Raw genomic sequence first — 15,042 nt, 5'->3', positions numbered from 1 at the left:
ATATATTTTTGGGAATATGGTGGGGTGCACGGGATTCCGCCGTCTGCCAGCGGTGGGGAGCTCGTACCCTGACCACTCCCTCACTTTTAATGTACCGCAGTTTTGAATTGCACACACTTCAGTTCACACACACATTCATACACACCGACATGTACATACATTACACACACACACATTGAGCGGGGGGCAGATGGGGGCCTGAAGGGGGCCCCTTTTATTCTCCATCTCTGGGACCTTGGAGGGTGTGGTGGGTGGTCCCGGGGGGGGGTCTGGAGAGTACCCGGAAAACCTACCTGGTCCTTGACCCACAGTGGCACATCCTTGATGATAATACGTTGTTGTAAATTTGTATTATGTGGTGGTTGATGTTGCTATTTATTGTTATTGTTGTTATCACAGCTGCAGCTGTACTTATCATTTTTGTTATTGCTATTACTTTTGTTATTGGCTCTAGTTGTTTTTCTTTTTATTTATTTTTATTATTTTTATTTTCTTTTTGTTTTTCTTTGTTTTTGTGTTTTTTTTTTCTTTATAATGGAAATTTAAAATAAAGTAGTCCTCCGCAGAGGAGGGGTGGTGTAAGGAATATGCATGTAAAAAAAAATAATTGTCACGCAACCGGGGTGACATATATCTCCCTGAGCCTGCGCAGTTTGTCGGGTGTTATGGGTGGTCCCGAAGGGGTCTGACCCCCTCTGCTGGTGGTGCGCTGGGTTGGTGCGTGAGTTGTGTCACTGTGGGTCAGGGTCCTGACGGGTATTCCGGGTACTTTGGGACACTACGTGCGTCGAAGGCGGCTTTATGGTTTGGTCTTGTGCTGGGTGGGCGTGCCTACCTTCTTCTGTGGCCCTGGGTTCGGCTTCCTGGAAAGTGGGGTGGGCCCTTTCCACGGCCCCCCTCTACTTCCCGCTCCCCCTCAGCACTACTGGTGGTCGCATGCCGGGGGGTCAGAATGGGGGGGGTGTCGCTGCTACTCCCCACATCAACTATTAGCACATCCATGGACAAATCGCTACACTTACACACACGCATAAATACATACATATATAGGTATGCATCCACACTTACCTGTACACCCCACACATTTAGATACACATACACAACCAATAGCAGACACGTTGTTTTTCTTTGTTTATTTTTTGTGTTTCTTTTGTTTGAAATGGAAATTAAAAATAAAGCAGTCCTCCGCAGAGGAGGGGTGGTGGAGGGAATATATATGTAGATATATAAAATAATTGTCTCACAACTAGGGTGACATACCTTGTCTGCTCACTCAGTTTTAGTGCTCCTTAGTTATCCATACTGACCATCTAGTCTCGATACACCCATATATATATATTTTTGGGAATATGGTGGGGTGCACGGGATTCTGCCGTCTGCCAGCGGTGGAGAGCTCGTACCCTGACCACTCCCTCACTTTTAATGTACCGCAGTTTTGAATTGCACACACTTCAGTTCACACACACATTCATACACACCGACATGTACATACATTACACACACACACATTGAGCGGGGGGCAGATGGGGGCCTGAAGGGGGCCCCTTTTATTCTCCCTCTCTGGGACCTTGGAGGGTGTGGTGGGTGGTCCCGGGGGGGGGTCTGGAGAGTACCCGGAAAACCTACCTGGTCCTTGACCCACAGTGGCACATCCTTGATGATAATACGTTGTTGTAAATTTGTATTATGTGGTGGTTGATGTTGCTATTTATTGTTATTGTTGTTATCACAGCTGCAGCTGTACTTATCATTTTTGTTATTGCTATTACTTTTGTTATTGGCTCTAGTTGTTTTTCTTTTTATTTATTTTTATTATTTTTATTTTCTTTTTGTTTTTCTTTGTTTTTGTGTTTTTTTTTTCTTTATAATGGAAATTTAAAATAAAGTAGTCCTCCGCAGAGGAGGGGTGGTGTAAGGAATATGCATGTAAAAAAAAATAATTGTCACGCAACCGGGGTGACATATATCTCCCTGAGCCTGCGCAGTTTGTCGGGTGTTATGGGTGGTCCCGAAGGGGTCTGACCCCCTCTGCTGGTGGTGCGCTGGGTTGGTGCGTGAGTTGTGTCACTGTGGGTCAGGGTCCTGACGGGTATTCCGGGTACTTTGGGACACTACGTGCGTCGAAGGCGGCTTTATGGTTTGGTCTTGTGCTGGGTGGGCGTGCCTACCTTCTTCTGTGGCCCTGGGTTCGGCTTCCTGGAAAGTGGGGTGGGCCCTTTCCACGGCCCCCCTCTACTTCCCGCTCCCCCTCAGCACTACTGGTGGTCGCATGCCGGGGGGTCAGAATGGGGGGGGTGTCGCTGCTACTCCCCACATCAACTATTAGCACATCCATGGACAAATCGCTACACTTACACACACGCATAAATACATACATATATAGGTATGCATCCACACTTACCTGTACACCCCACACATTTAGATACACATACACAACCAATAGCAGACACGTTGTTTTTCTTTGTTTATTTTTTGTGTTTCTTTTGTTTGAAATGGAAATTAAAAATAAAGCAGTCCTCCGCAGAGGAGGGGTGGTGGAGGGAATATATATGTAGATATATAAAATAATTGTCTCACAACTAGGGTGACATACCTTGTCTGCTCACTCAGTTTTAGTGCTCCTTAGTTATCCATACTGACCATCTAGTCTCGATACACCCATATATATATATTTTTGGGAATATGGTGGGGTGCACGGGATTCTGCCGTCTGCCAGCGGTGGAGAGCTCGTACCCTGACCACTCCCTCACTTTTAATGTACCGCAGTTTTGAATTGCACACACTTCAGTTCACACACACATTCATACACACCGACATGTACATACATTACACACACACACATTGAGCGGGGGGCAGATGGGGGCCTGAAGGGGGCCCCTTTTATTCTCCCTCTCTGGGACCTTGGAGGGTGTGGTGGGTGGTCCCGGGGGGGGGTCTGGAGAGTACCCGGAAAACCTACCTGGTCCTTGACCCACAGTGGCACATCCTTGATGATAATACGTTGTTGTAAATTTGTATTATGTGGTGGTTGATGTTGCTATTTATTGTTATTGTTGTTATCACAGCTGCAGCTGTACTTATCATTTTTGTTATTGCTATTACTTTTGTTATTGGCTCTAGTTGTTTTTCTTTTTATTTATTTTTATTATTTTTATTTTCTTTTTGTTTTTCTTTGTTTTTGTGTTTTTTTTTTCTTTATAATGGAAATTTAAAATAAAGTAGTCCTCCGCAGAGGAGGGGTGGTGTAAGGAATATGCATGTAAAAAAAAATAATTGTCACGCAACCGGGGTGACATATATCTCCCTGAGCCTGCGCAGTTTGTCGGGTGTTATGGGTGGTCCCGAAGGGGTCTGACCCCCTCTGCTGGTGGTGCGCTGGGTTGGTGCGTGAGTTGTGTCACTGTGGGTCAGGGTCCTGACGGGTATTCCGGGTACTTTGGGACACTACGTGCGTCGAAGGCGGCTTTATGGTTTGGTCTTGTGCTGGGTGGGCGTGCCTACCTTCTTCTGTGGCCCTGGGTTCGGCTTCCTGGAAAGTGGGGTGGGCCCTTTCCACGGCCCCCCTCTACTTCCCGCTCCCCCTCAGCACTACTGGTGGTCGCATGCCGGGGGGTCAGAATGGGGGGGGTGTCGCTGCTACTCCCCACATCAACTATTAGCACATCCATGGACAAATCGCTACACTTACACACACGCATAAATACATACATATATAGGTATGCATCCACACTTACCTGTACACCCCACACATTTAGATACACATACACAACCAATAGCAGACACGTTGTTTTTCTTTGTTTATTTTTTGTGTTTCTTTTGTTTGAAATGGAAATTAAAAATAAAGCAGTCCTCCGCAGAGGAGGGGTGGTGGAGGGAATATATATGTAGATATATAAAATAATTGTCTCACAACTAGGGTGACATACCTTGTCTGCTCACTCAGTTTTAGTGCTCCTTAGTTATCCATACTGACCATCTAGTCTCGATACACCCATATATATATATTTTTGGGAATATGGTGGGGTGCACGGGATTCTGCCGTCTGCCAGCGGTGGAGAGCTCGTACCCTGACCACTCCCTCACTTTTAATGTACCGCAGTTTTGAATTGCACACACTTCAGTTCACACACACATTCATACACACCGACATGTACATACATTACACACACACACATTGAGCGGGGGAGCAGATGGGGGCCTGAAGGGGGCCCCTTTTATTCTCCCTCTCTGGGACCTTGGAGGGTGTGGTGGGTGGTCCCGGGGGGGGGTCTGGAGAGTACCCGGAAAACCTGCCTGGTCCTTGACCCACAGTGGCACATCCTTGATGATAATACGTTGTTGTAAATTTGTATTATGTGGTGGTTGATGTTGCTCTTTATTGTTATTGTTGTTATCACAGCTGCAGCTGTACTTATCATTTTTGTTATTGCTGTTACTTTTGTTATTGGCTCTAGTTGTTTTTCTTTTTATTTATTTTTATTATTTTTATTTTCTTTTTGTTTTTCTTTGTTTTTGTGTTTTTTTTTCTTCATAATGGAAATTTAAAATGAAGTAGTCCTCCGCAGAGGAGGGGTGTTGGAGGGAATATGCATGTAAAAAAAAATAATTGTCACGCAACCGGGGTGACATATATCTCCCTGAGCCTGCGCAGTTTGTCGGGTGTTATGGGTGGTCCCGAAGGGGTCTGACCCCCTCTGCTGGTGGTGGGCTGGGTTGGTGCGTGAGTTGTGTCACTGTGGGTCAGGGTCCTGACGGGTATTCCGGGTACTTTTGGACACTACGTGCGTCGAAGGCGGCTTTGTGGTTTGGTCTTGTGCTGGGTGGGGGTGCCTACCTTCTTCTGTGGCCCTGGGTTCGGCTTCCTGGAAAGTGGGGTGGGCCCTTTCCACGGCCCCCCTCTACTTCCCGCTCCCCCTCAGCACTACTGGTGGTCGCATGCCGGGGGGTCAGAATGGGGGGGGTGTCGCTGCTACTCCCCACATCAACTATTAGCACATCCATGGACAAATCGCTACACTCACACACACGCATAAATACATACATATAGAGGTATGCATCCACACTTACCTGTACACCCCACACATGTAGATGCACATACACAACCAATAGCAGACACGTTGTTTTTCTTTGTTTATTTTTTGTGTTTTTTTTGTTTGAAATGGAAATTAAAAATAAAGCAGTCCTCCGCAGAGGAGGGGTGGTGGAGGGAATATATATGTAGATATATAAAATAATTGTCTCACAACTAGGGTGACATACCTTGTCTGCTCACTCAATTTTAGTGCTCCTTAGTTATCCATACTGACCATCTAGTCTCGATACACCCATATATATATATTTTTGGGAATATGGTGGGGTGCACGGGATTCCGCCGTCTGCCAGCGGTGGGGAGCTCGTACCCTGACCACTCCCTCACTTTTAATGTACCGCAGTTTTGAATTGCACACACTTCAGTTCACACACACATTCATACACACCGACATGTACATACATTACACACACACACATTGAGCGGGGGGCAGATGGGGGCCTGAAGGGGGCCCCTTTTATTCTCCCTCTCTGGGACCTTGGAGGGTGTGGTGGGTGGTCCCGGGGGGGGGTCTGGAGAGTACCCGGAAAACCTACCTGGTCCTTGACCCACAGTGGCACATCCTTGATGATAATACGTTGTTGTAAATTTGTATTATGTGGTGGTTGATGTTGCTATTTATTGTTATTGTTGTTATCACAGCTGCAGCTGTACTTATCATTTTTGTTATTGCTATTACTTTTGTTATTGGCTCTAGTTGTTTTTCTTTTTATTTATTTTTATTATTTTTATTTTCTTTTTGTTTTTCTTTGTTTTTGTGTTTTTTTTTTTTCTTTATAATGGAAATTTAAAATAAAGTAGTCCTCCGCAGAGGAGGGGTGGTGTAAGGAATATGCATGTAAAAAAAAATAATTGTCACGCAACCGGGGTGACATATATCTCCCTGAGCCTGCGCAGTTTGTCGGGTGTTATGGGTGGTCCCGAAGGGGTCTGACCCCCTCTGCTGGTGGTGCGCTGGGTTGGTGCGTGAGTTGTGTCACTGTGGGTCAGGGTCCTGACGGGTATTCCGGGTACTTTGGGACACTACGTGCGTCGAAGGCGGCTTTATGGTTTGGTCTTGTGCTGGGTGGGCGTGCCTACCTTCTTCTGTGGCCCTGGGTTCGGCTTCCTGGAAAGTGGGGTGGGCCCTTTCCACGGCCCCCCTCTACTTCCCGCTCCCCCTCAGCACTACTGGTGGTCGCATGCCGGGGGGTCAGAATGGGGGGGGTGTCGCTGCTACTCCCCACATCAACTATTAGCACATCCATGGACAAATCGCTACACTTACACACACGCATAAATACATACATATATAGGTATGCATCCACACTTACCTGTACACCCCACACATTTAGATACACATACACAACCAATAGCAGACACGTTGTTTTTCTTTGTTTATTTTTTGTGTTTCTTTTGTTTGAAATGGAAATTAAAAATAAAGCAGTCCTCCGCAGAGGAGGGGTGGTGGAGGGAATATATATGTAGATATATAAAATAATTGTCTCACAACTAGGGTGACATACCTTGTCTGCTCACTCAGTTTTAGTGCTCCTTAGTTATCCATACTGACCATCTAGTCTCGATACACCCATATATATATATTTTTGGGAATATGGTGGGGTGCACGGGATTCTGCCGTCTGCCAGCGGTGGAGAGCTCGTACCCTGACCACTCCCTCACTTTTAATGTACCGCAGTTTTGAATTGCACACACTTCAGTTCACACACACATTCATACACACCGACATGTACATACATTACACACACACACATTGAGCGGGGGAGCAGATGGGGGCCTGAAGGGGGCCCCTTTTATTCTCCCTCTCTGGGACCTTGGAGGGTGTGGTGGGTGGTCCCGGGGGGGGGTCTGGAGAGTACCCGGAAAACCTGCCTGGTCCTTGACCCACAGTGGCACATCCTTGATGATAATACGTTGTTGTAAATTTGTATTATGTGGTGGTTGATGTTGCTATTTATTGTTATTGTTGTTATCACAGCTGCAGCTGTACTTATCATTTTTGTTATTGCTATTACTTTTGTTATTGGCTCTAGTTGTTTTTCTTTTTATTTATTTTTATTATTTTTATTTTCTTTTTGTTTTTCTTTGTTTTTGTGTTTTTTTTTCTTCATAATGGAAATTTAAAATGAAGTAGTCCTCCGCAGAGGAGGGGTGTTGGAGGGAATATGCATGTAAAAAAAAATAATTGTCACGCAACCGGGGTGACATATATCTCCCTGAGCCTGCGCAGTTTGTCGGGTGTTATGGGTGGTCCCGAAGGGGTCTGACCCCCTCTGCTGGTGGTGGGCTGGGTTGGTGCGTGAGTTGTGTCACTGTGGGTCAGGGTCCTGACGGGTATTCCGGGTACTTTTGGACACTACGTGCGTCGAAGGCGGCTTTGTGGTTTGGTCTTGTGCTGGGTGGGGGTGCCTACCTTCTTCTGTGGCCCTGGGTTCGGCTTCCTGGAAAGTGGGGTGGGCCCTTTCCACGGCCCCCCTCTACTTCCCGCTCCCCCTCAGCACTACTGGTGGTCGCATGCCGGGGGGTCAGAATGGGGGGGGTGTCGCTGCTACTCCCCACATCAACTATTAGCACATCCATGGACAAATCGCTACACTCACACACACGCATAAATACATACATATAGAGGTATGCATCCACACTTACCTGTACACCCCACACATGTAGATGCACATACACAACCAATAGCAGACACGTTGTTTTTCTTTGTTTATTTTTTGTGTTTTTTTTGTTTGAAATGGAAATTAAAAATAAAGCAGTCCTCCGCAGAGGAGGGGTGGTGGAGGGAATATATATGTAGATATATAAAATAATTGTCTCACAACTAGGGTGACATACCTTGTCTGCTCACTCAATTTTAGTGCTCCTTAGTTATCCATACTGACCATCTAGTCTCGATACACCCATATATATATATATTTTTGGGAATATGGTGGGGTGCACGGGATTCCGCCGTCTGCCAGCGGTGGGGAGCTCGTACCCTGACCACTCCCTCACTTTTAATGTACCGCAGTTTTGAATTGCACACACTTCAGTTCACACACACATTCATACACACCGACATGTACATACATTACACACACACACATTGAGCGGGGGGCAGATGGGGGCCTGAAGGGGGCCCCTTTTATTCTCCCTCTCTGGGACCTTGGAGGGTGTGGTGGGTGGTCCCGGGGGGGGGTCTGGAGAGTACCCGGAAAACCTACCTGGTCCTTGACCCACAGTGGCACATCCTTGATGATAATACGTTGTTGTAAATTTGTATTATGTGGTGGTTGATGTTGCTATTTATTGTTATTGTTGTTATCACAGCTGCAGCTGTACTTATCATTTTTGTTATTGCTATTACTTTTGTTATTGGCTCTAGTTGTTTTTCTTTTTATTTATTTTTATTATTTTTATTTTCTTTTTGTTTTTCTTTGTTTTTGTGTTTTTTTTCTTTATAATGGAAATTTAAAATAAAGTAGTCCTCCGCAGAGGAGGGGTGGTGTAAGGAATATGCATGTAAAAAAAAATAATTGTCACGCAACCGGGGTGACATATATCTCCCTGAGCCTGCGCAGTTTGTCGGGTGTTATGGGTGGTCCCGAAGGGGTCTGACCCCCTCTGCTGGTGGTGCGCTGGGTTGGTGCGTGAGTTGTGTCACTGTGGGTCAGGGTCCTGACGGGTATTCCGGGTACTTTGGGACACTACGTGCGTCGAAGGCGGCTTTATGGTTTGGTCTTGTGCTGGGTGGGCGTGCCTACCTTCTTCTGTGGCCCTGGGTTCGGCTTCCTGGAAAGTGGGGTGGGCCCTTTCCACGGCCCCCCTCTACTTCCCGCTCCCCCTCAGCACTACTGGTGGTCGCATGCCGGGGGGTCAGAATGGGGGGGGTGTCGCTGCTACTCCCCACATCAACTATTAGCACATCCATGGACAAATCGCTACACTTACACACACGCATAAATACATACATATATAGGTATGCATCCACACTTACCTGTACACCCCACACATTTAGATACACATACACAACCAATAGCAGACACGTTGTTTTTCTTTGTTTATTTTTTGTGTTTCTTTTGTTTGAAATGGAAATTAAAAATAAAGCAGTCCTCCGCAGAGGAGGGGTGGTGGAGGGAATATATATGTAGATATATAAAATAATTGTCTCACAACTAGGGTGACATACCTTGTCTGCTCACTCAGTTTTAGTGCTCCTTAGTTATCCATACTGACCATCTAGTCTCGATACACCCATATATATATATTTTTGGGAATATGGTGGGGTGCACGGGATTCCGCCGTCTGCCAGCGGTGGGGAGCTCGTACCCTGACCACTCCCTCACTTTTAATGTACCGCAGTTTTGAATTGCACACACTTCAGTTCACACACACATTCATACACACCGACATGTACATACATTACACACACACACATTGAGCGGGGGAGCAGATGGGGGCCTGAAGGGGGCCCCTTTTATTCTCCCTCTCTGGGACCTTGGAGGGTGTGGTGGGTGGTCCCGGGGGGGGGGTCTGGAGAGTACCCGGAAAACCTGCCTGGTCCTTGACCCACAGTGGCACATCCTTGATGATAATACGTTGTTGTAAATTTGTATTATGTGGTGGTTGATGTTGCTATTTATTGTTATTGTTGTTATCACAGCTGCAGCTGTACTTATCATTTTTGTTATTGCTATTACTTTTGTTATTGGCTCTAGTTGTTTTTCTTTTTATTTATTTTTATTATTTTTATTTTCTTTTTGTTTTTCTTTGTTTTTGTGTTTTTTTTTCTTTATAATGGAAATTTAAAATGAAGTAGTCCTCCGCAGAGGAGGGGTGTTGGAGGGAATATGCATGTAAAAAAAAATAATTGTCACGCAACCGGGGTGACATATATCTCCCTGAGCCTGCGCAGTTTGTCGGGTGTTATGGGTGGTCCCGAAGGGGTCTGACCCCCTCTGCTGGTGGTGGGCTGGGTTGGTGCGTGAGTTGTGTCACTGTGGGTCAGGGTCCTGACGGGTATTCCGGGTACTTTTGGACACTACGTGCGTCGAAGGCGGCTTTGTGGTTTGGTCTTGTGCTGGGTGGGGGTGCCTACCTTCTTCTGTGGCCCTGGGTTCGGCTTCCTGGAAAGTGGGGTGGGCCCTTTCCACGGCCCCCCTCTACTTCCCGCTCCCCCTCAGCACTACTGGTGGTCGCATGCCGGGGGGTCAGAATGGGGGGGGTGTCGCTGCTACTCCCCACATCAACTATTAGCACATCCATGGACAAATCGCTACACTCACACACACGCATAAATACATACATATAGAGGTATGCATCCACACTTACCTGTACACCCCACACATGTAGATGCACATACACAACCAATAGCAGACACTTTGTTTTTCTTTGTTTATTTTTTGTGTTTTTTTTGTTTGAAATGGAAATTAAAAATAAAGCAGTCCTCCGCAGAGGAGGGGTGGTGGAGGGAATATATATGTAGATATATAAAATAATTGTCTCACAACTAGGGTGACATACCTTGTCTGCTCACTCAATTTTAGTGCTCCTTAGTTATCCATACTGACCATCTAGTCTCGATACACCCATATATATATATTTTTGGGAATATGGTGGGGTGCACGGGATTCCGCCGTCTGCCAGCGGTGGGGAGCTCGTACCCTGACCACTCCCTCACTTTTAATGTACCGCAGTTTTGAATTGCACACACTTCAGTTCACACACACATTCATACACACCGACATGTACATACATTACACACACACACATTGAGCGGGGGGCAGATGGGGGCCTGAAGGGGGCCCTTTTTATTCTCCCTCTCTGGGACCTTGGAGGGTGTGGTGGGTGGTCCCGGGGGGGGGTCTGGAGAGTACCCGGAAAACCTACCTGGTCCTTGACCCACAGTGGCACATCCTTGATGATAATACGTTGTTGTAAATTTGTATTATGTGGTGGTTGATGTTGCTATTTATTGTTATTGTTGTTATCACAGCTGCAGCTGTACTTATCATTTTTGTTATTGCTATTACTTTTGTTATTGGCTCTAGTTGTTTTTCTTTTTATTTATTTTTATTATTTTTATTTTCTTTTTGTTTTTCTTTGTTTTTTGTTTTTTTTTCCGCAATGGACATGACATTACTTTTGTTATTGGCTCTAGTTGTTTTTCTTTTTATTCATTTTTATTATTTTTATTTTCTTTTTGTTTTTCTTTGTTTTTGTTTTTTTTTTTCTTTATAATGGAAATTTAAAATAAAGTAGTCCTCCGCAGAGGAGAGGTGGTGGAGGGAATATGCATGTAAAAAAAAATTATTATTATATGGAGGTTGATGTTGCTATTTATTGTTATTGTTGTTATCATAACTGCAGCTGTACTTATCATTTTTGATAAAAAAATGAAAAAAACATTTTTGATTTGAAAAGAGAAAACAGTCCTCCGCAGAGGAGGGGTGGTGGAGGGAATATACATGTAAAAAAAATAATTATTATATGGAGGTTGATGTTGCTATTTATTGTTATTGTTGTTATCATAACTGCAGCTGTACTTATCATTTTTGTTATTGCTATTACTATTGTTATTGGCTCTAGTTGTTTTTCTTTTTATTTATTTTTATTATTTTTATTTTCTTTTTGTTTTTCTTTGTTTTTGTGTTTTTTTTTTCTTTATAATGGAAATTTAATATAAAGTAGTCCTCCGCAGAGGAGGGGTGGTGGAGGGAATATGCATGTAAAAAAAAATTATTGTCACGCAACAGGGGTGACATATATCTCCCTGAGCCTATGTGTGTATATATAAATATATATATATATATATATATATATAGATATTTCTTCTTTTTTTTTTTTTCGCAGTGGACAATAAAAATAACGCAGTTCTCCATAAAGGAGGGATGGTGGATGGACTATATATATACATATATATAAATAATTGTCACACAACTGGGGTGACATGCCTTGCCTGCTCCCCCAATTTTAGTGCACCTTAGTTATCCAACCTGACCATCTAGTGTCGATACACCTATATATATATGTGTGTGTGTGTGTGTGTGTGTGTGTGTGTGTGTGTGTGTGTGTGTGTGTGTGTGTGTGTGTGTGTGTGTGTGTGTGTGTGTGTGTGTGTATATGTATATATATATATATATATATATATATATATATATATATATATATATATATATATATATATATATATATATATATATATATATATATATATTGTCACGGGCGATCGCGGGCAAAGCGGCGATCGTGAGGGCAAGCGGGGAATCAGGAAGCAGGCAGGCAGGATTCGGGACGAACGGGGTTTATTATCAGGAAATCCGGGGCAGGGAACACAGGACGGCAACAGACATCAATGACGGACAAAGGACTCGGGTAAGACACGGACTGAAATACACAGGACTGATTGAAAATAAGCAGACACAGCTGGGTACAATCCGGGAAACACGTGGGTAAGCAGGGGGCGTGGCACACAGGAGGAGCCGACGAGCAGGGCGTGACAGAACCCCCCCCCAAAGGCGCGCTTCACCGGGCGCGCCAGGGAGGAGGCGACAGACGGGACACGGGAACCGGGACCTGGAGCAAAAAAAAAAACAGAACCATCAACGAGAGACGGGAAACAGGACCGAGGGACAAAACAGGGCAAGCGACAGGACGTGAGACAGGAGCTGACACAGGACAGGGAAGGCAGAAAGACAAACCAGGAAAGGGGACACAGCGGGAACTGGAGGAACAAAAGGACCAGGAGTGAACGAAGGGAACAGAGGAGGACGAGGAGCAGAGACGGGAGGAACAAAGCGAGGGGGAGCAGAGACAGGTGGGACAAAGAAAGGGGAAGCAAACGAAGGAGGGACCAGGGCAGGAGAGAAGGGAGTGAAGGCTGGGGAACAAAGGGGAGCCCGAGGGAGACCCAGCGGGCGACGGGTGGCAGCCGGAGGGGCCGCAGACGGCCGGGAGGCCGGAGCCGGAGGGGACCGAGAAGGGGCTGAGGAGACTGGGCGAGGGACCCGCGGAGGGGCCAGGGAGGGAGCAGGAGGGAGCACCGGGGAAGGGGACGAGGGAGCTGGAAGGGGCCAGGGCGAAGGCAAGGCGAGGGGGGGAGCCGCCGTAGGGCAGGGCGAGCCAGGGGGCAGGGCGGGCGGGACCCCAGCCCTGCGTCTGTGCCCCCTCCCCTTGCGGACAATAAAAATAACGCAGTTCTCCGTGAAGGAGGGCTGGTGGAGGGAACATATATAGATATATATAAAATTATTGTCACACACCTGGGGTGACATGCCTTGCCTGCTTGTGGGATGAGGAAGATTCAGGGACTGGAAATGGGATTGAAACTGAAGATGTTCTCATTCCTTTTTGTATTGTTTACAAATTTTCCTTCCCCCAGATATGAGGAGTTTGCTGCTATATTGTGCACTATTTGAGATTCTGATGCTGGTATTTTTATTGTTTATAAGTTTGTTATTGTTTTCAAGTTCTTTTGTGCTTTTGCATTTTTCCTTCTGTTTTAGTAATTGCTGTTTGATGTCTGTGAAGGATGGGTGGGGTGAGAAAACTCAGGGACTGGAAGCGGGATTAAAACTGAAGATTACATGCTCATTCCTTTTTGTTTTGTTTACAAATTCTCCTACCGTCTGATATGTGGAGTTTGCTGCTATATTGTGTACTAATAGAGATTCTGATGCTGCTATTTTTATTGTTTATAAATGTGTTATTGTTTCCAAGTTGAGTATTCAATAAATGCTAAATTGAGATCTTTTGTGTATCGTTTGTTATTATTACTGTGATATTCTATCATCCAAATAAAGGGAAAAACGTCCAATTATGGGCCAAAAAAAATCAGCAGCATATATCGGCCATCACCTTACCCTGACTCCTAAATATCGGCATCGGCTATTGAAAACCCCATATCGGTCGACCTCTAGTCACAGTACATTCTGTCCAATTCATCCATCGAGTTAAGTCACACACCCACTTGAGGGGGCACTCCGGCAGACGTGAGGATGGGGATGTTCTTTCCCCTATAACATCCACTGCAGAAGTACATCTCGCTCCTGTTCACAGGGCTTACTTCAATGATGAAGCAGGGCTGGTTGGCTGGACAAGTGAAGTTGTCCTGCTGCTGGGTCTCGGTGCTGTTTTTCTACCTAAACTTGAAGGTGGAATTGTGTTCCAACTCGCTCCCTGGGACTGCAGCATAGCCAAACATCGCGAGCAGCGTCGGCCACACCCACCACCAGAACCATCACACTGTCCTGTACACATAAAGAAGAAGTAAAACCTGTTTTAAACCTGAGTGTTTTGGACTTTTCTAAAGAGGTTGTGACAATCTATGCGTTTTCAGATAATTCCATTATATTGAGCTAATTGGCTTACAGTGATGCTGTATATTTCTTGTGCTTTAATTTGTACTGATTTTAACTATTTTACATTTAGTTTGTACGCAACAGAACAGAAATTAATAGTAGTAATGTTTGGCAGCATAGGTGATTCGTTAAAATTATACCGAAGAATGGAAAATGTGATATTTAGAATATTTTTTGCAATTTAGTAGCTAATTTAAGCACTTACCCAATGCCTCAATTTGTTTTAGGTCAATAATGTCCGAGCCAAAAGAATGAATGTATGAATTTAATACAATTCACCCACTCCCACCCACACACAAATCTGAAATTCAATTTATTAAGACATTTCTTAAACATTAGTGCATTAACAAAAAAGGAAAATCTTAAGAGATTCAGTAGGATTTTCTATGTTAGACTTAAGTTAATAGTTCAATAGTGTTTACATATTTCAGTATAGCAGTTTGACTTTAATGTTGAAACAGATGCTAAAACATGGAATAATTTCATAACTAGAGAAAAATGTTATTCACAAACACTAGCAAAGGTAGCTTATAGTTAAGCTTACTTAAGTCAGCAAGTCAGGCTACAGTGTGTAAGAATAGTCGTAAACGATAATTTGTCTCAGTCTTGCAT

Source organism: Brienomyrus brachyistius, unplaced genomic scaffold (genome assembly GCF_023856365.1).
Source record: "Brienomyrus brachyistius isolate T26 unplaced genomic scaffold, BBRACH_0.4 scaffold210, whole genome shotgun sequence".
NCBI classification, from domain to species: domain Eukaryota; kingdom Metazoa; phylum Chordata; class Actinopteri; order Osteoglossiformes; family Mormyridae; genus Brienomyrus; species Brienomyrus brachyistius.
The sequence above is the reverse complement of the archived record's forward strand: the minus strand, read 5'-3'. Positions refer to the sequence as shown.